Below are 24824 nucleotides of genomic sequence, written 5' to 3'. Positions count from 1 at the left end.
TATAGAAGACAAGGGAACACAATCAGAGCAGCAGCTTGTGAGACACTGAGCAGCCTACTCCTGCTCCACTGACTACAATGGTGCCATCTAAATGGACCTGCCAACCTATAGAACACTAGGAGGGTGCCACAAAAGCATTTTCTCAATTGACTTAATAAACCCGCAGATGATCACCTGTTGTGTAATGATGGAGTATCCCAAAGGCGTTATGGGTGCATTGCATCATCACGGACATTATGCAGACCAATGTTTCCCAACCAGGGTGCCACAGCGCCCTTGGGCACCCAGTTTGCCTTGGATCAGGGACAGATCTCTGTGATCTGGTGAGGGGGACCTCTGTGGTGGTGGGGGGCTTTGATGTGATGGGGGAAGACTTTGATGTGATTGGGGAACTCTGTCGTGAGAGTACTTTGATGTGAATGGGGGCTCTTATGTATAAGGGGGACACTACTGTGATGGGTGGACTCGTACATATAGGAGGACCTCTTATGTGATGGGAGAACCTTTGTTGTGATGGGGTACCTCTGATGTGATAGGGGACCTCTGATGTGATGGGGGACCACTGATGTGATGGAGGACCTCTGATGTGATGGGGGACCTCTGATGTGATGGAGGACCTCTGATGTGATGGGGGACCTCTGATGTGATGGGGGACCTCTGATGTGATGGGGTACCTCTGATGTGATGGGGCACCTCTGATGTGATGGGTACCTCTGATGTGATGGAGGACCTCTGATGTGATGGGGTACCTCTGATGTGATGGGGCACCTCTGATGTGATGGGGACCTCTGATGTGATGGGGACCTCTGATGTGATGGAGGACCTCTGATGTGAAGGGGGGATTCTGATGGGAAGTTAATCTTATCAAGGCAATTGTGTACATTGTCCCAGGCTCAGGTATCCCATTGATAAGTAACATTTAAATTTTTTGCATTGTAGACTTGGGGGGGCCTCAAGATTTTGCATGCTTTTCGAGGGTGCCTCGACTAAAGAATACAGTGTGTATAATGTGTCTTTTATATTTGCCTGGAGTTGCGCTTTAAGTGAAATACAATTCTGCTAAATCATTTGCTTTCATTTTCAAAAATCCAAATGAGATTTGTAAGGCGTTTAAAGCAAACCAGAAGTAATGAGCGTATTCGCTGACCGATGGCAGAACAAAGACAATGACGGTAATGTAAAGGAAAAATATTTGGGGCAAAGTTTTAAACATTCTGTGAAGTGTTTAAGTGTTTCTTCTTAAAACATATCAGGACGGGTCAAAATCTCTGATCCGAACATGATGGGCAATAAATAGGGAGCCTGTACATTGCAAAACATAATGTCACGGCGCTACGATGTGAGTCAAACCAGGAACCCTCGTCCAGGGCTAACAAATCAGACTGATGGTAGAACGTTTAACAGACCTCTCAGAAACCAGCTCCTGGTCTCTACTGGGCCTGATATGTCATCCCTTATATAATTCCAAATACAACTCTAGACAACCTGTGTGCAGAATTCCATACAACACTTTTAAGCATTATATTAATATCATTGCTGCATTTATTTTATACTAAAAAAGTGTGTCTGTACAAAAATGGGGAAGGTTGGGGATATTAGATATAATGATCAATTGTTTTAGTGGGTAAAAAGTGCAGGAGAGGAGAGTGGCAGAGAGCAGAGTATGAAAGCACGTGTAAGGGAGGAGTGAGGAGGGTATGGTGACAGGCAGGAGAGGAGCGCAATGGTATTATTATCTTTATAGTCAAGGATTTATATCGCGCCAACAGTCTGCAGAGAATATGGTGGCCATGATGGTGGGGAGTGTGTGTAGGAGAGGAATGAAGAGGGTATGACGGTGGGCAGTGTGTGCATGGGAGTGCAGAGGGCAGAGGGTATGACGGTGGGCAGTGTGTGCAGGGAAGGAGTGCAGAAGGTATGACGGTGAGCAATGTGTGCATGGGAGTGCAGATGGTATGACGGTGAGCAATGTGTGCATGGGAGGAGTGCAGAGGGTATGACAGTGGGCAGTGTGTGTGCATGGGAGGAGTGCAGAGGGCAGAGGGTATGACGGTGGGTAGTGTGTGCATGGGAGGAGTGCAGAAGGTATGATGGTAGGAAGTGTGTGTACAGGGGAGGAGTGCAGAGGGTATGACAATGGGCAGTGTGTGAAGAGGAGGAGTGCAGAGGGTATGACAATGGGCAGTGTCTGCATGGGAGGAGTGCAGAGGGTACGACGGTGGGCAGTGTGTGAAGAGGAGGAGTGCAGAGGGTACGACGGTGGGCAGTGTGTGAAGAGGAGGAGTGCAGAGGGTACGACGGAGGGAAGTGTGTGCAGAGGAGGAGTGCAGAGGGTATGACATTGGGAAGTGTGTGTGTAGGAGAAGAGTTCAGAGTGTATGAGATTGGGAAGTGTGTGTGTAGGAGAGGAGTGCAGAGCGTATGACATTGGGAAGTGTGTGTGCAGGAGAGGAGTGCAGAGGGTATGACATTGGGAAGTGTGTGTGCAGGAGAGGAGTGCAGAGGGTATGATGGTGGGAAGTGTGTGTGTAGGAGAGGAGTGCAGAGGGTATGACATTGGGAAGTGTGTGTGCAGGAGAGGAGTGCAGAGGGTATGACATTGGGAAGTGTGTGTGTAGGAGAGGAGTGCAGAGGGTATGACGGTGGGAAGTGTGTGTGTAGGAGAGGAGTGCAGAGGGTATGACGGTGGGAAGTGTGTGTGTAGGAGAGGAGTGCAGAGGGTATGATGGTGGGAAGTGTGTGCAGGGGAGGAGTGCAGAGGGTATGATGGTGGGAAGTGTGTGCAGGGGAGGAGTGCAGAGGGTATGACATTGGGAAGTGTGTGTGCAGGAGAGGAGTGCAGAGGGTATGATGGTGGGAAGTGTGTGTGTAGGAGAGGAGTGCAGAGGGTATGACATTGGGAAGTGTGTGTGTAGGAGAGGAGAGCAGAGGGTATGACGGTGGGAAGTGTGTGTGTAGGAGAGGAGTGCAGAGGGTATGACATTGCTAAGTGTGTGTGTAGGAGAGGAGAGCAGAGGGTATGACGGTGGGAAGTGTGTGTGTAGGAGAGGAGTGCAGAGGGTATGACATTGGGAAGTGTGTGTGTAGGAGAGGAGTGCAGAGGGTATGACGGTGGGCAGTGTGTGTAGGAGAGGAGTGCAGAGATAGAAGAGAAGAGAAGGTATGGGTGGAATTAGATGATAATTAGTTGATATTAGGAATATAACCGACCAATACACTAGAGACTTGCACATCACTCTACAGTTTGGATTGGATGAGCACAATGGCGTGGTCAGGGAAGACACAGAACATAAAGGTAATTACACGCCAGTCTCATGTATGCACTGTGAGGACTCTCTCAGCCATTGAAAACAAACTCGGTAAATGTTAGAAAAATACATATCTCTGTAATTGTGCGATAAAGACAGAATATATGAGGCCCAACTGCCAAAAACACACGCATGTCTTTTTTATATTTATTTATTTTTCGGATAAGCCGTATATTTAGCCTAGTTTGAAGTGTAAACATGATTAAGATTAGCAGAAGATAGCTAATTTTTCTCCAACAGAAAACTGCAGCCGCCTTCAGAACGGCGAGATTTGCAGGCAAATTGCTGCTGGTGTTTAATCAATGTTATTTTTTATCATCTCGATTTTTTTTTTTCTCTTTCCCTCTAAGTCGGCGTCTACCACTAAAATACATTTCATCAAGGTTGGTAAAATGTTTAGAAAGGAACAGATGTCAGAATATGGGTATTGCCAATAACACTGATGGAAGCCAGTCATTTCTTCCCTGTCCAAAGGCAAAACGCAGGAAAAATGTTGCAGGCGCCGTACAATAACACAAGATTTACGGCAACATTAATGCCTATAAAACGTACAAGTATACGAAAGCTATCTCCATTTTTCTCCAGCCACCACTAAGGCGTGCATAATTTTTTTTTTTTTTGTGTCTAAGGGGATTTTTTTTTTTCTTCTTTTCAAGCGTGGTTGGGAGTTAATTTTCTACAAAAGTTTAAATATTCTTTAGCAAGCCAATCTGTTTACTAAAATTAGCAAATCTTAAAGGGCCGGTTGTACGCGTTGTCTTAATAATGAAAGGACAAACAATTAGAAAAGACTAATGAAAATGTTATGGTGCGGGTTCAGTAGTAGCATACAAAGACATTTTACACCAGCCTTTCCTAACCTTTTCAACGAAGAGGAACCCTTGAAATATCTTTCCAGTCTTACTAAAAATGACTCAATCTGCAGCTCATGATACATTAGTATGATGGTCAGTGGGAAGAATGCTCCTTACATTTGTGGTCATTGGAAAGAATGAACCCCTCTCAAATAGCTACAAAGATCAACGGTGTCAGTGGGAACTAGCCTGAGAGGCAGAAATGGCTCATTGCTAAAGGAACCCCTAGCAACCTCTGGAGGAACCCCAAGGTACCATGGAACCCTGGTTGAGAAACCCTGTTTTAGACAATTGTACCAGGGGTGGACTGACAACTCATGGGGCCCCCGGGCAATAGGGGATCATGGTGCCCCTATGTCCTCGCCCAAACTCAAAAAAGCCTATGAAAAAGGTACCAGGGGCATCTCATGGGGCCCCCTACTGACCCCGGGCCCTCGGGCAGTGCCTGAGTTTCCAAATGGTCAGTCCGCCCCTGAATTGTACGCTTTCAATCTTGCTGTAAAAATTGGGGGAAAGCTGTTTTCTGTTCCAGCATGACTGTACCACTGTGTACAAAGCCAGCTCCATAAAGACATGGTTTGCTGATTTTGGTGTGGAGGAACTCAAGTGCCTAAAGTCCCAACCTCAACCCTACGGAACACCTTTGGGATGAATCATAGCTCAGGTCTTCTCATCCAATGCCTGACCTGCCAAATGTTCTTTTGACTGAATGGTCAAAAATTTGGCTCCAAATGGCTCCACACTTTTATGGAAAGCCTTCCCAAAATAGTGGAGGCTGTCATAGCCTCAAATAGTGAGCCAACTCCCTATTAAAGGACAAACAATTAGAAAAGACTAATGAAAATGTTATGGTGCGGGTTCAGTAGTAGCATACAAAGACATTTTAGACCAGCCTTTCATCAACCTTTTCAATAAAGAGAAACCCTTGAAATATCTTTCCAGTCTTACTAAAAATTACTCAATCTACCACTCATGATACATTAGTATGATGGTCAGTGGGAAGAATGCTCCTTACATTTGTGGTCATTGGAAAGAATGAACCCCTCTCAAATAGCTAAAAAGATCAACGGTGTCAGTGGGAACTAGCCTGAGAGGCAGAAATGGCTCATTGCTCAAGGAACCCCTAGCAACCTCTGGAGGAACCCCAAGGTACCATGGAACCCTGGTTGAGAAACCCCGTTTTAGACAATCGTACGCTTTCAATCTTGCGGTAAAAACTGGGGGAAAGCTGTTTTCTGTTCCAGCATGACTGTACCACTGTGTACAAAGCCAGCTCCATAAAGACATGGTTTGCTGATTTTGGTGTGGAGGAACTCAAGTGCCTAAAGTCCCAACCTCAACCCTACGGAACACCTTTGGGATGAATCATAGCTCAGGTCTTCTCATCCAATGCCTGACCTGCCAAATGTTCTTTTGACTGAATGGTCACAAATTTGGCTCCAAATGGCTCCACACTTTTATGGAAAGCCTTCCCAAAATAGTGGAGGCTGTCATAGCCTCAAATAGTGAGCCAACTCCCTATTAATGTCATAGGGTTTTGGAAAGAGATGTCCAACAAGCTCAAGTAGATATGATGGTCAGGTGTCCACAAACCATTTAATGTATTAAAAATAGATCTTATACTACTCTTGATCTCCTGTTCTGGTGACAACATTATGGTTCCTCTGATCCTCTATACCTAATGCCATGATTCCAGAAAACAAGAGAACATTTTTCAAAGCAAAAACAGGTCCAGGATAGTTTAAAGGAGCCATTTAAAGCCCATTGCACCCTTAAAAAACAGGTTGTTATATTCACAAACCAACTCTATACGAATACCCATGGTGTGAGGGTCATGTCGCAAAACTCTGACCAATCTATCTATCTTTAATCTACACTATATGGCCAACATTGTCGAGTTCAAGTGTTCCCAGTGACATTGCTACAGCATACATAGACATTTTAGACAACTGTGCTCTTTCAACATTATGAGAACAGTTTGAGGAAGTTCCAGCTGTGTCTCTGTGTACAAAGCCAGCTCCATAAAGGCATGGTTTGACCAGCTTGGTGTGGAAGAACTTGAGCGGTCTGAACAGAGCCCTGACCTCAACCCTACCGAACACCTTAATTGTAATGCTAAGTGTGAGCGAAGTTTTCTCATCCAACATCAGTACCCAACTTCACAAATATTCTTTTGGCAGAATGGGCACAAATTCCCCCAGACACACTCCAAAATCTTGAGGAAAGCCTTCCCACAAGAGTGGAGGTTGTTACAGCCACAAAGCAGAGGGGGGGGGTCAACGCCATTGTAATGCCCATGGTTTTTTGTAATAGGATTTCCTACAAGCTCAAATGGGTGTGAGGGTCAAACCATTGACCTATCTATCTATCTATCTATCTATCTATCTATCTATCTATCTATCTATCTATCTATCTATCATCTCTATCATCTATCTATCTATCTATCTATCTATCTATCTATCTATCTATCTATCTATTATCTATCATCTATCTATCTATCTATCTATCTATCTATCTATCTATCATCTATCTATCTATCTATCTATCTATCTATCATCTACACTATATGGCCAGAATTGTTGAATTCAAGTGTTTCCAGTGATTTTGCCACAGCATACATAGACATTTTAAACAACTGTATGCTTCCAACCTTCTAAGAACAGTATGAGGACGTTCTTTTTCTGTTCCACCAACACTGTGTTCCTGTGTAAAGCCGTTCCATAGAGACATGGTTTGACCAGTTTGGTGTGGAGGAACTTGAGAGGTCTGACCTCAACCCTACTGAACATCTTTGAGATGAATGGAAACGCAAATTGCTAGCCAGGTCTTCTCATCCAACATCAGTACCTGACCTCACAAACGTTCTTTAGGCTGAATGGGTACAAATTCCCCCAGACATACTCCAAAATCTTGAGGAAAGTCTTCCCACAAGAGTGGAGGTTGTTATAGCCACAAAGCAGAGAGGGGGGTCTACTCCATATTAATGCCCATTGTTCCAGTGATTTTGCCACAGCATACATAGATATTTTAGACAACTGAATGCTTCCAACCTTCTAAGAACAGTACGGGGATGTTCATTTTCTGTTCCACCATTACTGTGTTCCTGTGTTGGTGTGGAGGAACTTGAGAGGTCTGACCTCAACCCTACTGAACATCTTTGGGATGAATGGAAATGCAAATTGTGAGCCAGGTCTTCTCATCCAACATCAGTACCTGACCTCACAAATGTTCTTTAGGCTGAATGGACCCAAATTCCCCCAGACACACTGACACAATCTTGCAGGAAGCCTTCCCAGATGAGTGGAGGCTGTTATAGAGACACAGGAAGGGGAAGCTGCAACTGCCTAATAATATTGGTTTTGGAATGCGATGTCCAACAGGCTCATATAGATGAGATAGTCATGTGTCCACCAATGGTTGGCTATATTGTGTATCATGTTATATGGAAACATAGAACTTTATGCAGGCCATAGACGGTTCGTTTACCGGCCGAGAACAAAACACCGGTCGTTCTGTTGCTACCAATGATTGCGAAAATCGTCCATTTTTCGCAAATTTTCCAGCATGACCGATAAAAAAAATGAGGAAGAGCCGCCAAAATTGGCCGATGACATTGCCCCACTAATGGTGCGGAAATCGTCTGATTATTCTTTCGGACAAAAAATCGGTCGATAAACGAACCGTCTATGGCCTGCATTAGACATATAAAATATATAAGTTACAGTGTTTGCCCTAAAGGGATAACTTTAGGGCAAACATTGCAATAATAGTTACATTTCTGTGCACACTAAGGGCTCATGTACACGGGACGTTTGGAAAACTCTTCTGAACGATGGGAACTGACTGCTGGAATAACGTAGGTTAAAAAACGTCTGTTTAGCCGCGTTTTCATACCACGTTTATGCGCATTTGCGTTTAGAAGCATTTTTTTAAGATAACCTCAGGAGACCTTCCCAAATGTCCAGAATGCACTGAAAAATAGTAAAAAATTAACTATTTCAGACATTTTGAGAGAAATAGAGAGAGCAGAAGCAGAGAGAGCAGTATGTGTTGAGATGACCTGTCTTTTCTGGTTGTATTCACTATGGATCCCATCATGAGCATAATGAGGCGCGTTCTACCATTTTCTCCTTCACGCAAAACCTGGAACTGACTGCGCTGGTGTACCGGGTCCATCTGAATACATGGAAAACGCTTTGCATGCATTTCTGATGATGAAAAAAGGCTCCGGACAGCATCTGGATATGGAACAGTTAAAAAATGCTTCTAAACGCAAACGCTTCTAAACGCGGTTAGCCGCGTTTACAAGCGTTTGAAATGCTGATAAAATCTACTCCTGAACGCAAGTTTGGTGGGTTAAAAAAAACGACTGTAAACTCAACTACCTGTAAACGACGATGTGTACACGGACACATAGGAGAACATTAGGGAGAGATCAGGGGCTGCAGAAAAACGCAGAAAAGCTCTTGAACTTCAGTTTATCAGCTGCAGTGTACATGAGCCCTAATGCAGACCATAGACGGTTCATTTATCGGCCGATTTTTCGTCCGAAAAACGAAACTTCGTTCGTTGATTAAACCGATATTGCCACCAATGATTGCAAAAATCTTCCATTTTTCATGAATTTTCCAGCATGACCGATAAACAAAATGAGGAGGAACAGCGAAAATCGTCCGATGCCATTGCCCCACTAACAGAGCGAAAATCGGCCGATTATTCTTTCGGATGAAAAATCGGCTGATAAACGAACCGTCTATGGCCTGCATAACACATTACATTTCCCTTAAACAGTAATTACAGACAGGGGTGGACTGACCATTCGAACACTTGGGCACTGCCCGAGGGCCCGGGGTCAGTAGGGGGCCCCATGTAATGCCCCTGGTACCTTTTTATAGGTTTTTTGGGTGTGCTTTGAGTGTGGGCAAGGACACAGGGGCCCCATGATCCCATAATGCCCGGGGGCCCCATGAGTTGTCAGTCCGCCCCTGATTACAGATGAAGGTTTCCCGTACAACACTTACCCCCAGGGGCGGACTGACCATTCGAGCTCTCAGGCACTGCCCGAGGGCCCGGGGTCAGTAGGGGGCCCCATGAGATGCCCCTTGTACCTTTTTATAAGTTTTTTGGGTGTGCTTTGAGTGTGGGCAAGGACACAGGGGCCCTATGATCCCATATTGCCTGGGGGCCCCATGAGTTGTCAGTCCATCCCTGATTACAGATGAAAGTTTCCCATACAACACTAATGCAGGCCATAGACGGTTCGTTTATGGGCCGATTTTTTTCATCTGAAAGAATAATTGGCCGATTTTCGCTCTGTTAGTGTGACAATAGCATAGACCGATTTTCGCGGTTCCTCCTTATTTCGTTTATCAGCCATGCTGGAAAATTGGTGAAAAATGGTCGATTTTCGAAATCATTGGTAGAAACATTGGTTTACAGAACGAACGATGTTTCGGTTTTCAGACAAAAAAACTGGCCGATAAACGAACCATCTGTGGCCTGCATAACACATTACATTTCCCTTAAACAGTAATTACAGACAGGGGCGGACTGACCATTCGAGCACTTGGGCACTGCCCGAGGGCCCGGGGTCAGTAGGGGGCCCCATGAAATGCCCCTGGTACCTTTTATAGGCTTTTTGGGTGTGCTTTGAGTTTGGGCAAGGACACAGGGGCCCCATGATCCCCTATTGCCTGGGGGGCCCATGAGTTGTCAGTCCGCCCCTGATTACAGATGAAGGTTTCCCGTACAACACTTACCCCCAGGGGCGGACTGTCAACTCATGGGGTCCCTGGCAATAGGGGATCATGGGGCCCCTGTGTCCTTGCCCACACTCAACGCACACCGAAAAAGCCTAGAAAAGGTACCAGGGGCATTTCATGGGGCCCCCTACTGACCCCGGGCCCTCAGGCAGTGCCCGAGTGCTTGAATAGTCAGTCCGCCCCTGCTTACCCCGTAACACTCAGCTCTCACTATAACTAAAAACGTCTAATAACATCAAATATCCATTCATATAAAATACACAGAAACAGGTTGCTGATGCCCGATTTTTTTTAAATCACTCTAAGAAATTTACGGTTTATACATTTTGTCAACTGCCTCTATCTAATGAACTTCTTTTTTTTTTTTTTTTACCCCCCCCCCCCCCCTAACATTTTTCCTTTACATTTTTTGGAATCCAGATAGTGGAATTGAGACTGTGATTAATCTGTTGTCATTCATATGACCGTGAATGGACAATACTTTTCTTTGTTTTCATTATGTTGATCTTTGAAAGGTCAAGTTTCCTACCTCAAACATTCCAACAGTTGCTTAGACTGTGCTCGGGGATTTGTGTGCGCTGTCCCTACAAAAGAAGAAAAAAAAAAAGTCAAATATTTGTGAGCGCACTTACTTACATTTATTTGTGTAAATCAAAAAGTGCTGCACGTCTTACGAAGGTAAAAATTTTCACTTTTCAATATTTTTTTTCACAATAAAAAAATGTAGATAAATTAAATCCATTAGAAAAATGTGTGAATTTGGAGTGAAAATGGATTTATTATATTTATTACAGGTACAGTGCGTCAATTTACATATATATTGTACATTCATATCAGTCCCCGCCCCCGAGGAGCGTACAATCTAAGGTCCATAACTCACATTCATACATACACATACTAGGGCCAATATAGACAGGATCCAATTCACCTACCAGCATGTCTTTGGAGTGTGGGAGGAAACCGGAGTACGCGGAGGAAACCCATGCAGGCACAGGGAGAACATGCAAACTCCAGGCAGGTGGTGCCGTGGTTGGGATTTGAACCAATGACTTTAGTACTGCCAGGTGGAAGTGCTAAATTTGTTTTAAAATCATTTAAAATGTTGTTATAAATTTAATATTTTTTTGAGTATACAGTATACATAAAAAAGAAAAATTATATACACACATGAATACTGTATATTTATATATAAATGTGTGTGTATGTATGTATATATATAGATATATATATATATCTATATATATATATATATATATACACACAGCATATATATAAAAAAGAAAAATTATAGTATACTAGTATATATATATACTATAGTATACTATATATATATATATATATATATATACACAATATATATAAAAAGGAAATATTAGACATATACAAGTATACTGTATATTTATATAAATATATATAAATATATATATATATATATATATATATATATATAAAAATATATATATATATATATACAGTTGTGACCAAAATTATTCAACCCCCAATGCTGTAAAGGGGTTTAGGGACTATAGTGTACATTTGGAATTGTATTCAGAATCAAATCCTACAAGGACGTTGTAACTACCCAAATGCAACTAAAATGACATCAATTGTTTATGTAATACAGTAGTAAATGGTTCTTATGTGGTTTCTTCATTGCCACAATTATTCAACCCCTTAAAGACTACCACTCTGAAGAACAGAGGTTCATACAGGTGCTTTCCATCAGGTATTGAAAACACCTGTGGATGTCACCGAGCAGCAATCAAGCATAATAAGCACCAATTAGGCAGCTTTAAAATGACTGTGATACTCAGCTCCTTCTAGACATTTACTGGTGTGGTTACAAACATGGTGAAGGCAAGAGAATGGTCCAGGAAGACAAGAGAAGAGGTGATTTCTCTTCACAGGAAGGGCAATGGCTATAAGAAGATTGCAAAGATGTTAAACATACCAAGAGACACCTTAGGAAGCATCATTCGCAAATTCAAGGCAAAGGGCACTGTTGAAACGCTACCTGGTCGTGGCAGAAAGAAGATGCTGACTTCGACTGCTGTGCGCTACCTGAAGCGTAGAGTGGAGAGAAGTCCCCGTGTGACTGCTGAGGAACTGAGAAAAGATTTGTCAGATGTGGGTACAGAAGTTTCAGCCCAGACAATAAGACGCACACTGCGTAATGAAGGCCTCCGTGCCAGAACTCCCAGGCGTACCCCCTTGCTGTCTCCAAAGAATAAGAAGAGTCGACTGCAGTATGCCAAAAGCCATGTGGACAAACCACAAAAGTTGTGGGATAGTGTTCTGTGGACTGATGAAACAAAATTAGAACTGTTTGGGCCCATGGATCAACGCTATGTTTGGAGGAGGAAGAACAAGGCCTATGATGAAAAGAACACCTTGCCTACTGTGAAGCATGGTGGAGGGTCAATCATGCTTTGGGGCTGTTTTGCTTCTGCAGGTACAGGGAAGCTTCAGCGTGTGCAAGGTACCATGAATTCTCTTCAGTACCAGGAGATATTGGATGGAAACGTGATGCAGTCCGTCACACACCTGAGGCTTGGGAGACGTTGGACCTTTCAACAGGACAATGATCCCAAGCATACCTCCAAGTCCACTAGAGCATGGTTGCAGAGGAAAGGCTGGAACATTTTGGAGTGGCCATCGCAGTCACCAGACTTAAATCCGATTGAGAACCTCTGGTGGGACTTAAAGAAAGCAGTTGCAGTGCGCAAGTCTAAGAATGTGACTGAACTGGAGGCCTTTGCCCATGAAGAATGGGCGAAGATACCCGTAGATCGCTGCAAGACACTTGTGTCAAGCTATGCTTCACGTTTAAAAGCTGTTATAACTGTAAAAGGATGCTGTACTAAGTACTAAGATTGAATGTCACTTGGGGGTTGAATAAAACTGATAATGCTGTGAGCACAGAAAAGACATTTGTGGTTATTTCATTATAACTGTTATGTTATATTTGTCTGACCTACAAGTGCCTCTTTAATGTAAATGTAAGCAAGATGACTGAATGATCAAAAGCAATGTCAAACTGGCCAAAACACTCAATTTCAGTGGGGGTTGAATAATTTTGGTCACAACTGTACATACACACACGCACACAGTATATATAAAAAAAGAAAAATTATATATACACAAGTATACTGTATAGTTATATAAATATATATATATATATTAAAAAAAAATATATAGATATATATACATACACACACACAGTATATATATATAAAAAAAGAAAAATATATATTTATATATAATTATACAGTAAATGTGCACATACATGCGCTGCGCAAACTATTTGCGCTATATAAATCCTGACATTAATACAGTGACATCTAGTATTAGCACTGATCACTGTTTTAGTGTCACTGGTAATCTCAGCGCCAGTTAGTCAGGTCCTTCCCCAGTGTCAGTTAGTGTCAGATTGCCCGGCGCACTATCACAGTCTCACTATAAGACGCCGATCACTGCCATTGCTAGTATAAACTTTATTTTTTTTAATCCGATATATATTCCACTATTTGTAGACGCTATAACTTTTATACAAACCAATCAATATATACCTATTGGGATTTTTTTTTTACCAAAGACATGTAGCAGAATACATTTAAAAATACGTTTAGGAAGATTTTTTTTTTGTTTTTATTGCATGTGTTTTATAGCAAAAAGTAAAAAAAAATTTTTTTTTCCATATTTTTGGTCATTTTTTGTTTATACAATTAAATGAAAATAAAAAAAAACATTGCTGATCAAATGCTACCAAAAGAATGCTCTACTTATGCATAAAAATACATTTAGAAATATTTTTTTTTCTTTATGTGCTTTATAGCAAAAAGTGGGCGGCACAGCGGCTTAGTGGTTAGCACGTCTGCCGTGCAGTAAATGGGTCATGGGCAGGGGCGGACTGACAACTTACGGGGCCCCCGGGCAATAGGGAATCATGGGGCCCCTGTGTTCTTGCCCAAACTCAAAAAAGCCTATGAAAAAGGTTCCAGGGGCATCTCATGGGGCCCCCTACTAACCCCGGGCCCTTGAGCAGTGCCCGAGTTTCCAAATGATCAGTCTGCCCCTGGTCATGGGTTCAATTCCCAACCATGGCACCTCCTGCATGGAGTTTGCATGTTCTCCCTGCGCTTGTGTGGGTTTCCTCTGGGTACTCCGGTTTCCTCCCACATTCCAAAGACATGCTGGTAGGTTTGCTGGTAGGTTAATTGGCTCCTGTCTAAATTGTCCTAGTTTCATCCCTGGCCATGCAGGATCTCCTGCATGGTGGGGGTTGGGGAAAGACCTGGCAACCTGCACTGTAAATATAATTGCTAAGAGAATTCATGGAAAAAGTTGCTTACGACTGACGGTCCATGCCATCACCAAGGGTTGGATATGACTGGATGGATGGATGGATAGATAGATAGATAGATAGATAGATAGATAGATAGATAGATAGATAATAGATAGATAGATAGATAGATGGAGAGAGAGAGAGAGATGGAGAGAGAGAGATGGAGAGATAAATGGAGATGGGGAGAGAGAGAGAGATGGAGAGAGAGAGAGGGGGGGGGTAGATAGATAGAGATAGATAGAGAGGGGGGGGGTGGAGAGAGGGGGGGGTGGAGAGAGAGGGGGGTGATGGATAGATAGATGGAGAGAGATAGAGATGTAGAGAGAGAGGGGGGGAGAGAGAGAGAGATGGAGAGAGAGAGGGTGGGGGGTGGATAGATAGAGAGGGGGGTAGATAGATAGAGAGATGGAGAGAGAGAGAGAGAGAGAGAGAGAGAGAGAGGGGGGGGGGTAGATAGATAGATAGAGATAGAGAGGGGGGGTGGAGAGAGAGAGGGGGGGTGGAGAGAGAGAGGGGGGGGATGGATAGATAGATAGATAGATAGATAGATAGATAGATAGATAATAGATAGATAGATAGATAGATAGATAGATAGATAGATAGATAGATAGATAGATAATAGATAATAGATAGATAGATAGATAGATAGATAGATAGATAGATAGATAGATAGATAATAGATAGATAGATAGATAGATAATAGATAGATGATAGATAGATAGATAATAGATAATAGATAGATAGATAGATAAAAGTTAAAAAAAAGTTTTTTCAAAACTTTTGGTCATTTTTTGTTTATACAATTAAATGGAAAAAAAACGCAGTGCTGATCAAATGCCACCAAAAGCTCTACTTTTGCATTATTATTTTTTTTTAATGAACCTTGTAACCCTTTAGATGACAGAGTTGAGCTAGGAATGGCCTCACGCGGCCCCCATACAGATCATACAATTTGTAAACAAAGCTTTAAATGATCCAAAAACAATTTAGAACTTTAGTTATTTCTTTTCTATTCATTAATATATTGTACGTCTCGTGACTTTAATGAACTGAATGGGGTTTTTTTTGTCCATATAAAATGAAAGCATTATTCATCTCGCACGACACCATGAGAAAATGAGAGATGAATGCCGGGGGGGGGGGGGGGGGGGGTCCAGTTTTGCCACCGTGGGCTGCTGATGGGTCCGAGTCCCTGCCATCTATTATCTGAGCCCTTGAACCCTGGCAAACAATGTGTTCATAGAGAGCAGGATTGGCTGGTCCTTAATTGTATGTATTTAGTCACGCAAACACGGCCGATGGTCTGAAAACCGCCAGTGAGCCCGTTCTGAAGTGTTCAGTTTCACAACCAGATGGTATACTCTTACATTCTGCAGTATGGCGAGAAAAATCCCGAACTCGAATTAACCCGCTGTGTGACCGGAGATAGAAAAAAAAATGGCGGGCTTCGGCCTTTAAAGCTGAACTCCGGCCAAATACATCGATTTTAGTTGCTAAATAATTTGTATTTTTGTTCATCCTGTCCCAAGATTTACACAGCTCCGTCACACAGCACACCTGACCTTATTTTTGCAGTTCAGTAACCCTTAGGGCTCGTTCACGATTGTTACAGTGTCTGAAGAGTGATCCTTGTTCAGATCACTCTTTAGAGAGCGTTTGACAGGCCCCTTAATTAGCCCCTTTAACACCGATCTAGAGCGGGAAAATTGCAAGCACTGCAGGGCATTTGAGGGACAGCCCCATTCACTCGAATGGATCATGCTTGGCACTCGCTATGCCCGCTGAAAGTGACAGGGGGTATAATTTCTATTGTGGCATGTGTACACCCCTGGCCGCTGGGGTGTAGCGTTTGGGTGGGGGGGTAGGGGGTAAAAGCACGGTTCAGCCGCTGGGTTTTATGCCTCTCAACTGCTATTATGAATGAGCCTTTACAGACCTTATCCCTTCCCTTGTGACTGGACAGTGAAAAGAGAGGCAGCACACTGATAAGTGCATCACTCTGCTCTCTCCTCCTATCAGCATGTTCCCTTTTAGAACTGGAGCCTTTAAAAGCCTTGTCCCTCCCCCTTACTGTGACTGGACAGTGAAAGGAGAAGCAGCAGATTGATAAGCTCATCACTATGCTCTCTCTTCCTAACATCATGTTCCCTTGTAGAACTGGAGCCCTCACAGACCTTGTCCCTCCCCCTTACTGTGACTGGACAGTGAAAGGAGAAGCAGCAGATTGATAAGCTCATCGCTCTGCTCTCTCCTCCTACCAGCATGTTCCCTTTTAGAACTGGAGCCCTTACAGACCTTGTCCCTCCCCCTTACTGTGACTGGACGTGAAAGGAGAAGCAGCAGATTGATAAGCTCATCGCTCTGCTCTCTCCTCTTATCACATGTTCCCTTTTAGAACTGGAGTCTTTAAAAGCCTTGTCCCTCCCCTTTACTGTGACTGGACAGTAAAAGGAGAAGCAGCACGTTCCTTGTTAGAACTAGAGCACTGTAAGCACAACTAATTGGCTCCTTGTGCTGCTTTTCTCTCCCAGTCTGAGCTCTGCTGCACAGGGGATAGCAAGAGGCTTATGACATGACACGTGCAGGTAGATAAAAGGCTTGAAACTCAACTCTGGGCAAAACGACACCAGCATTGTAAAGTTTCTATGAGATTTAAAGAAGAATTTCAGTACTCCCTAAGTTTTTTTTCTGCCCCCTCTTAACTTTTTTGCAGGGCTATCTTAAAAAAATCCCGTGCCGCCATATTCTCTTGCTATTTCACCAGGAGCAGGCTGTCTCTTCCAGGTTCTTGCAGCCGGCCCCCGATGATGCACCGCCAGGTCCGCCCCTGATGATGCACCGCCAGGTCCGCCCCTGACGATGCACCGCCAGGTCCGCCCCCGATGATGTACCGCAAGGTCCGCCGCCGATGATGCACCGCCAGGTCCGCCCCCGATGATGCACCGCCAGGTCTGCCCCCGATGATGCACCGCCAGGTCCGCCCCCGATGATGCACCGCCAGGTCCGCCCCTGATGATGCACCGCCAGGTCCGCCCCCGATGATAAACCGCCAGGCCTGCCCCCGATGATGCACCGCCAGGTCTGCCCCCAATGATGCACCACCAGGTCCGCCCCCGATGATGCACCGCCAGGTCCGCCTCCTAGAAATTGGCTTTATTAAATAGCATAGGGGGGAAAGTCAATTTTTGGAGTCAAGGTCTGCTTGATTGAGTTTAGATCTACAGGATATCAGCAGGGCCAGATCTAGGTTGGAGCCGGGGTGGGCTGTGCTCACCCAGATTTTAGCTGTGCCCCCCCAGATTTTAGCTGTGCCCCCCCCCCAGGACACCTGATGTAAGGGGGTACTCTGTTGGGGACATTTGATGTAAGCTCGGATAGGGACTCTTATGTAAGCGGGCACACTGATGGGGATGCTGATGTAACGGGGCACTCTGATGGGGACCAATGATGTAAGGGGGCACTCTGATGGGGACCGTGATGTAAGGGGGCACTCTGATAAGGATGCTGATGTAAGGGGGCACTCTGATGGGGACCAATGATGTAAGGGGGCACTCTGATGGGGACCCTGATGTAAGGGGGCACACTGATGGGGATGATGATATAAGGGGGAACTCTGATGGGGACCCTGATGTAAGGTGGCACTCTGATGGGGACCCTGATGTAAGGGGGCACACTGATGGGGATGCTGATATAAGGGGGCACTCTGATGGGGACTGTGATGTAAGGGGGAACTCTGATATGGATGCTGATGTAAGGGGGCACTCTGATGGGGACCTTGAAGTAAGGGGGCACACTGATTGGGATGCTGATGTAAAGGAGTACTCTGATGGGGACCCTGATGTAAGGGGGCACTCTGCTGGGGACCCTGATGTAAGGTGGCACTTTGATGGGAACCCTGATGTAAGGGGGAACTCTGATAGGGATGCTGGTGTAAGGGGGCACTCTGATGGGGACCTTGATGTAAGGGGGAACTCTGATAGGGATGTTAATGTAAGGGGGCACTCTTTTGGGGACCAATGATGTAAGGGGGCACTCTGATGGGGACCCTGATGTAAGGGGGAGCTCTTTTGGGGAACCAATAATGTAAGGGGGAACTCTGATAGAGGCACTCTGATGGGGACACTTGATGTACTGGGAACCCAATGTACTCTGATGAGGACTCCTGATTTAAAGGGGGACTCTGACAGGGACATCTGATATAAGGAGGAAAGGTTCCACGTCATCCCAACACACACTAGCGTTTCCCAGGTCAGGACACTGTGTGACAGACTCTCAGAGACTCACACACAGTGTTGGCATTATGCCCCCTGACTTTTCTTTAGTGCACCCCCAGACCAGACGGGCCAGATCTGTAAACACGACTAAACGCGCTTTACCGCCAGGCACGTTTAGCGTTTGCGCGTTGAGTCGTATCACTGGCCAGAATAAATGATTATTATGGCCAATGAAATGCATTAACAGCCAAGACTTTGATGCGCTTAAACACGTTTACAAGCCTCAAGCGTTTTTTTCTGCCAAAACGCTGCTGCCAGGAGCAAAGGCATCTGGGAGAGCTGAGCAAACGTCCAGTGTGTATGGGGGGGGGAGGGGGGCAATTACATTGAAGAAGCGAAGACTGGACAGCCTATAGGGCTCATTCACATCTAATGTACTGAACTGCGTTGATCAGCGAAGTTTTACAGCAAAGACACAGCAAATACTATTGTAGTCTATGTGCCGAGTCGCATCGTGTTGCTGTTGGGAAAAATGTCGCAATTTTCTGTGGCGTCACAAAAACGATATAGACAAATTCTAAAAAATAAAATAAATAAAAACGCCCCACAATGAGCTTTAAAAGTGCATTGCAGCGCAGGGCTCATGTCATACACACAACGCCGCGTTCTGTGCGATATTAATGAGCCCTAAACGACTTTGGGGGCGGGGGACCTGAAAATTGGAGAAATAAAGACTGGGCAGCCCATTGGCATCTAGTGGGTTAAACTGCGTCAATCTGATTAAGCAACGCACTCGACGCAAAGACGCAGCCAATACTATTGCGGTCTTTCTGCCCGGCTGCATTGCGTTAGTGTGCGCTGGGGAAAAATGACGGGAAAATCGTTGGCATGGGAAGGGGAACACAATCTTTGAAATGGGGAAAATGCATCGCAATGCACCATAGCTCCAAAAAAATTTTAAAAAGTTTTGGGACCAGTTTACACCAGAACGTGGTGCAGGAAACTCGCGGTCCGTTAACGTTTCCTGCGCCACGTTCAAAACGCACTGCACTTGCGATCTGCAGCTGGTGTCAATATTAAATGTAAAGAGACAAACAGAGAGCGCAACAGCCTAGTGCAATGTCCCAAGGTAGACCTGATTCAACTAATGGGAAAATCTCACTGACAAACAGTGAATGTAAAATCGCATATCAGCCCACAGCTACTTGGTACAGTGACCCATGAGACACAACCGACCCCAGGATGTCTGAAAGGTGTCGTCCAAGAACCAAAACAAAGGCCTACGCGTTTCGAGGGCAATCATTTTTCTAAGAGGAACAAAGGATACACACATAAATATATATATACACTATATTGCCAAAAGTATTGGTCGGCCGGCCTTTCCACGCACATGAACTTTAATGGCCTCCCAGTCCTAGTCCGTAGGGTTCAATATTGAGTTGGCCCCGCCCTTTGCAGCTATAACAGCTTCAACTCTTCTGGGAAGGCCGTCCACAAGGTTTAGGAGGGTGTCTATGGGAAGGTTGGACCATTCTTCCAGAAGCACATTTGTCAGGTCAGGCACTGATGTCGGGGGAGGAGGCCTGGCTCGCAGTCTCCGCTCTAATTCATCCCAAAGGTGTTCTATGGGGTTGAGGTCAGGACTCTGTGCAGGCCAGTCAAGTTCCTCCACCCCAAACTGGCTCCTCCATGTCTTTATGGACCTTGCTTTGTGTACTGGTGCGCAGTTATGTTGGAACAGGAAGGGGCCACCCCCAAACTCCTCCCACAAAGTTGGGAGCATGAAATTGTCCAAAACGTCTTGGTATGCTGACGCCGTAAGAGTTCCCTTCACTGGAACTAGGGGGCCAATCCCAACCCCTGGAAGACAACCCCACACCATAATCCCCCTCCACCAAATTTTACACTTGGCACAATGCAGTCAGGCAAGTACCGTACTCCTGGCAACCACCAAACCCAGACACGTCCATCGGATTGCCAGACAGAGAAGATTGATTGGTCACTCCAGTGAACACGTCTCCACTGCTCTAGAGTCCAGTGGTGGCGTGCTTTACACCACGGCATCCGATGCTTTGCATTGCACTTGGTGATGGAAGGCTTGGATGCAGCTGCTCGGCCATGGAAACCCATTCCATGAAGCTCTCCACGCACTGTTGTTGGGCTCATCTGAAGGTCACACCAAGTTTGGAGGTCTTTAGCTATTGACTCTGCAGACAGTTGGCGACTTCTGCGCACTGTGCGCTTCAGCATGCGCTGACCCCGCCCTGTCATGTGACGTGGCCTACCACTTGGTGGCTGAGTGGCTGTTGTTCCCAGTCACTCCCACTTTGTTATAATCCCACTAACAGTTGAGCGTGGAATATTTAGTAGCCAGGAAATGTCACGGATGGACTTATTGCACAGGTGGCCACCTATCACGGGACCACGCTTGGAGTCACTGAGCTCCTGAGAGCGACCCATTCTTTCACCAATGTTTGTAGAAGCCGTCTGCCTACCTAGGGGCTTGATTGTATCCACCTGTGTCCATGGAGGGGATTGGAACACCTGAATCACATGATTGGGAGGGCAGGGCCAATACTTTTGGCGATATCGTGTATATATATATAGGACAGCTGTCTCTGGTCCTCCACACTCATGTGACATTTCCATTAAGTTAATGAGACCCCAAGTGCATGTTGCAAACGCAGTTCATTTGCCTGCACCAGATCACATGGTACAGAAGTACCATTCAATCGGGTTTCAGAGAGTTTCCAAAAGAACTGCCCGCCCTACAGCGCATTCCTGTGCGATTCCTGGTGTGAACCGACTCTGAAAAAATAAACAAGCACTGCAATGGATGGCTGTGCGCGGTCAGGTTGCACAGACGTGCCGCATGCTGTGTGCTGTGAATGAGCCCTAAATATCTTGGGGGGCAATCAAGACGAAGAAATGAAGACTGGGCAGCCCAAGAGGGCTCATTCACTTCTAGTGCGATGAACTGCGTAGATCTGATTGGTCAACACCGGGTGAACGCAAGGATTCAGCAAATAGTGTTGTGTGTGCCCAGAGCATTGCGTTGATGTGCGTTTTTCGGGAACAACGTAGACATGCTGCGGGTTTTTTTTGCAGCACACAAAAATGCGTTACATGTAATGCAGTGCAATGCGTGGCCATGCACATTCACACCGGATGTCTTTTTATACGCAGAATAACGCGCACTGCGTTGTGTGAATGAGCCTCCATCACCACGGGGGAAGTTGGGTTTGAATTGAGGAAACGAAGACCGGGCGGCCTATATATAAAAGCGCACTTGCACTTTAAATTCCCGGCGATGCACTTTGCGTGTCGGTGAGAAGCGGAGTGGGCAGAGGGGGGCCGAGGGGTCTGGAAGAATGTGCGGTTTATGCTAAATTCTCCCTGTCAATCAATTCTGCATGTCTGTATGAAAGTGATGATCGCATCACCATGTTAGTCTGCCTGGCTGGCTCGGCACAAAGAAGGTGGGAACGTTTTCTCAAGCAGGGATGTCAGCACTTGAAAAATCAATCACCATCTGTGCTGGATTTTGGAGGGGGGGGGGGGTGGAAAAAACAAGCCGTGTTTAAGGGGATGCCAGAACAAAATAAGTTGAATGTTTGGAAATAAACCGATGGGGTCACAGTCAACTTTGGGGGGTGACGGCACAGGAGCCGTCTGTGTATTCCGATCTACGGCAACATGCTGGCAGGAGCGAGGTGACAATTGTATCTGTTTTGTAAAGCTGATCTCCAGGCAAACAGGAATTGCATTGATGTCCATCCAGTCCTGTGATTTATACAGCTCTGCTCTAAAGCACATCCCTGTCTGTTTTTCTCCTCTTTGCAAAGCACAGGCATATCTCCATTTCCAATTCATAGTGCAGGTCAGTGACTAGACCTGAGCCTGTTGCTCATCCCCCAATTGTGTCTGTCTGTCCCGTATTGGCAGTTTAGGTCCATTAAAGTCTACTATAAGCAGCGAAGTTGTATTCTGCACAGCAGAGAAGGGACTGTTTAGACAGGGATCACTATGGCACAGTTGGAAAGAGAGGGATCATTTTGACGCATCTCCCTGGAGAGGGATCACTTTAACGCACCTCCCTGGAGAGGGATCACTTTAACGCACCTCCCTGGAGAGGGGTCACTATGACGCACCTCCCTGGAGAGGGGTCACTATGACGCACATCCCTGGAGAGGGGTCACTATGATGCACCTCCCTGGAGAGGGATCACTATGACGCACCTCCCTGGAGAGGGTCACTTTGACGGAACTCCCTGGAGAGGGGTCACTTTGACGCACCTCCCTGGAGAGAGGTCACTTTGACGCACCTCCCTGGAGAGAGGTCACTTTGACGGAACTCCCTGGAGAGGGGTCACTTTGATGCACCTCCCGGGATAGGGGTCACTTTGACGCACCTCCCTGGATAGGGGTCACTATGACGCACCTCCATGGAGAGGGGTCACTATGATGCACCTCCCTGGAGAGGGGTCACTTTGACGCACCTTCCTGGAGAGGGATCACTTTGATGCACCTCCCTGGAGAGGGGTCACTATGACGCACCTCCCTGGAGAGGGATCTCTATGACGCACCTCCCTGGAGAGGAGTCACTTTGACGCACCTCCTTGGAGAGGGATCTCTATGACGCACCTCCCTGGAGAGGAGTCACTTTGACGCACCTCCTTGGAGAGGGATCTCTATGACGCACCTCCCTGGAGAGGGGTCACTTTGAGGCACCTCCCTGGAGAGGGATCTCTATGACGCACCTCCCTGGAGAGGGATCACTATGACGCACCTCCCTGGAGAGGGATCTCTATGACGCACCTCCCTGGAGAGAGATCACTTTGGACAGAGAAGTTTAAATTTGATGCAGTTGGCCAGCAAGGGATCACTTTGCCACAGTTGGTCAGAGAGGAATCACGTTAACCCAGTTGGCCAGAAAGGGATCACTTTGACGCAGCTGGCCAGGAAGGGATCACGTTGAACCAGTTGGCCAGAGAGGGATCAATTTGTCACCAGTGGCCAGAGAAGAATCGCTTTGACACAGCTGGCCAGAGAGGGATCACTTTAACCCAGTTGGCCAGAGAGGGATTACTTTGACACAGTTGGTCAGATAGGAATCACTTTAACCCAGTTGGCCAGAGAGGGATGCCATAGATGGCCAGACCGGGATCAATTGGTCCCCATTGGCCAGAGAAGAATTGCTTAGACACAGCTGGCCAGAGAGGCATCACTGATGCAGTTGGCCAGAAAGGGATCACTTTGAAGCAATTGGCCAGACCGGGATCACTGATGCAGTTGGTCAGAGAGAGATCACTTTGATACACCTCCCTGGAGAGGGGTTACTTTGATGAAGTTGGCCAGAGAGCAATCACTTTGATGCAGTTGGCTAGAGAGGGATCAATTTGTCACCATTGGCCAGAGAGGGATCACTTGGACACTGTAGACCAGAGAGGGATCACTTTGATACAATTGGCCAGAGAGAGATCAATTTATCACCACTGGCCAGAGAAGGATCGCTTTGACACAGCTGGCGAGAGAGGGATCAGTTTGATGCAGTTGCCCAGAGAGGGATCACTGATGGAGTTGGTCAGAAAGAGATCACTTTGATGCCCCTCCCTGGAAAGAGATCACTTTGATGCAGTTGGTCAGAAAGAGATCACTTTGATGGCCCTCCCTGGAAAGAGATTACTTTGATGCCCCTCCCTGGAGAGAGATCACTTTGATGCCCCTCCGTAGAGAGAGATCACTGTGATGCCCCTCCCTGGAGAGAGATCACTTTGATGCCCCTCCCTGGAGAGAGATCACTTTGATGCCGTTGGCCAGAAAGGGATCCCTTGGATAAAGTTGGCCCCACTGTCCCCGGCACACCTCTTTCAGTCACTGGATTTCAGTTCTTTTAAACAGGGAGGCTCACCTAGGGCCGAGGAACACCCACTCCTCCAGAAGGACATCCACCAATCAAGGCAATCTGATATTTTCATAACTCCTCCCACTGCTTACACCAGATCTCAGGGTTCTTGAGAGGACTACTGAGGCAGGGTTCAGTAATGTTTTCAGGAAGCTATGTACAGCACTCCGATGCCTCCTCCCACCAGCCATGATCTGCCTGCATTGCATAGAGAATCACAGACACCCAGTGATGACATCGGTGAGTTTAAAACAAGGAATAACAGGAAAACTGAAAGGCTTTATTTAAGCGTTTTATTAGCCTGTTATTAGGAGGGAGGGCCGGCAAAGCAGAATACAAATTGTAACTTCAGCTTGAAGGTTTAGTGGTCCTCTAAGTAGAGATGATGGCCCATCTTCCCTCAATTGGCCTGATATATAGACTGAGCCCACTGGGTA

The 24824-nt window shown here is 45.8% G+C and overlaps 1 protein-coding gene across 3 annotated transcripts in view; it reads right to left on the bottom strand.

Moving 5' to 3' along the window:
* Window positions 1-24824, bottom strand: part of ZNF536 (zinc finger protein 536) — a 641179-nt gene that overhangs the window by 367329 nt on the left and 249026 nt on the right. For all 3 annotated transcript variants that reach the window (XM_089663032.1, XM_089663034.1, XM_089663033.1), the window contains exon 4: window positions 10454-10508. The gene's annotated coding sequence lies outside the window, so the exon portion shown is untranslated. The remainder of the gene's footprint in view (window positions 1-10453; window positions 10509-24824) is intronic.

Source organism: Staurois parvus, unplaced genomic scaffold, assembly GCF_062004578.1.
Source record: "Staurois parvus isolate SC_StPar_1 unplaced genomic scaffold, SC_StPar_1.0 ptg001614l, whole genome shotgun sequence".
Taxonomy (NCBI): Eukaryota; Metazoa; Chordata; class Amphibia; order Anura; family Ranidae; genus Staurois; species Staurois parvus.
This window is presented reverse-complemented; position numbering and strand designations above follow the sequence as displayed.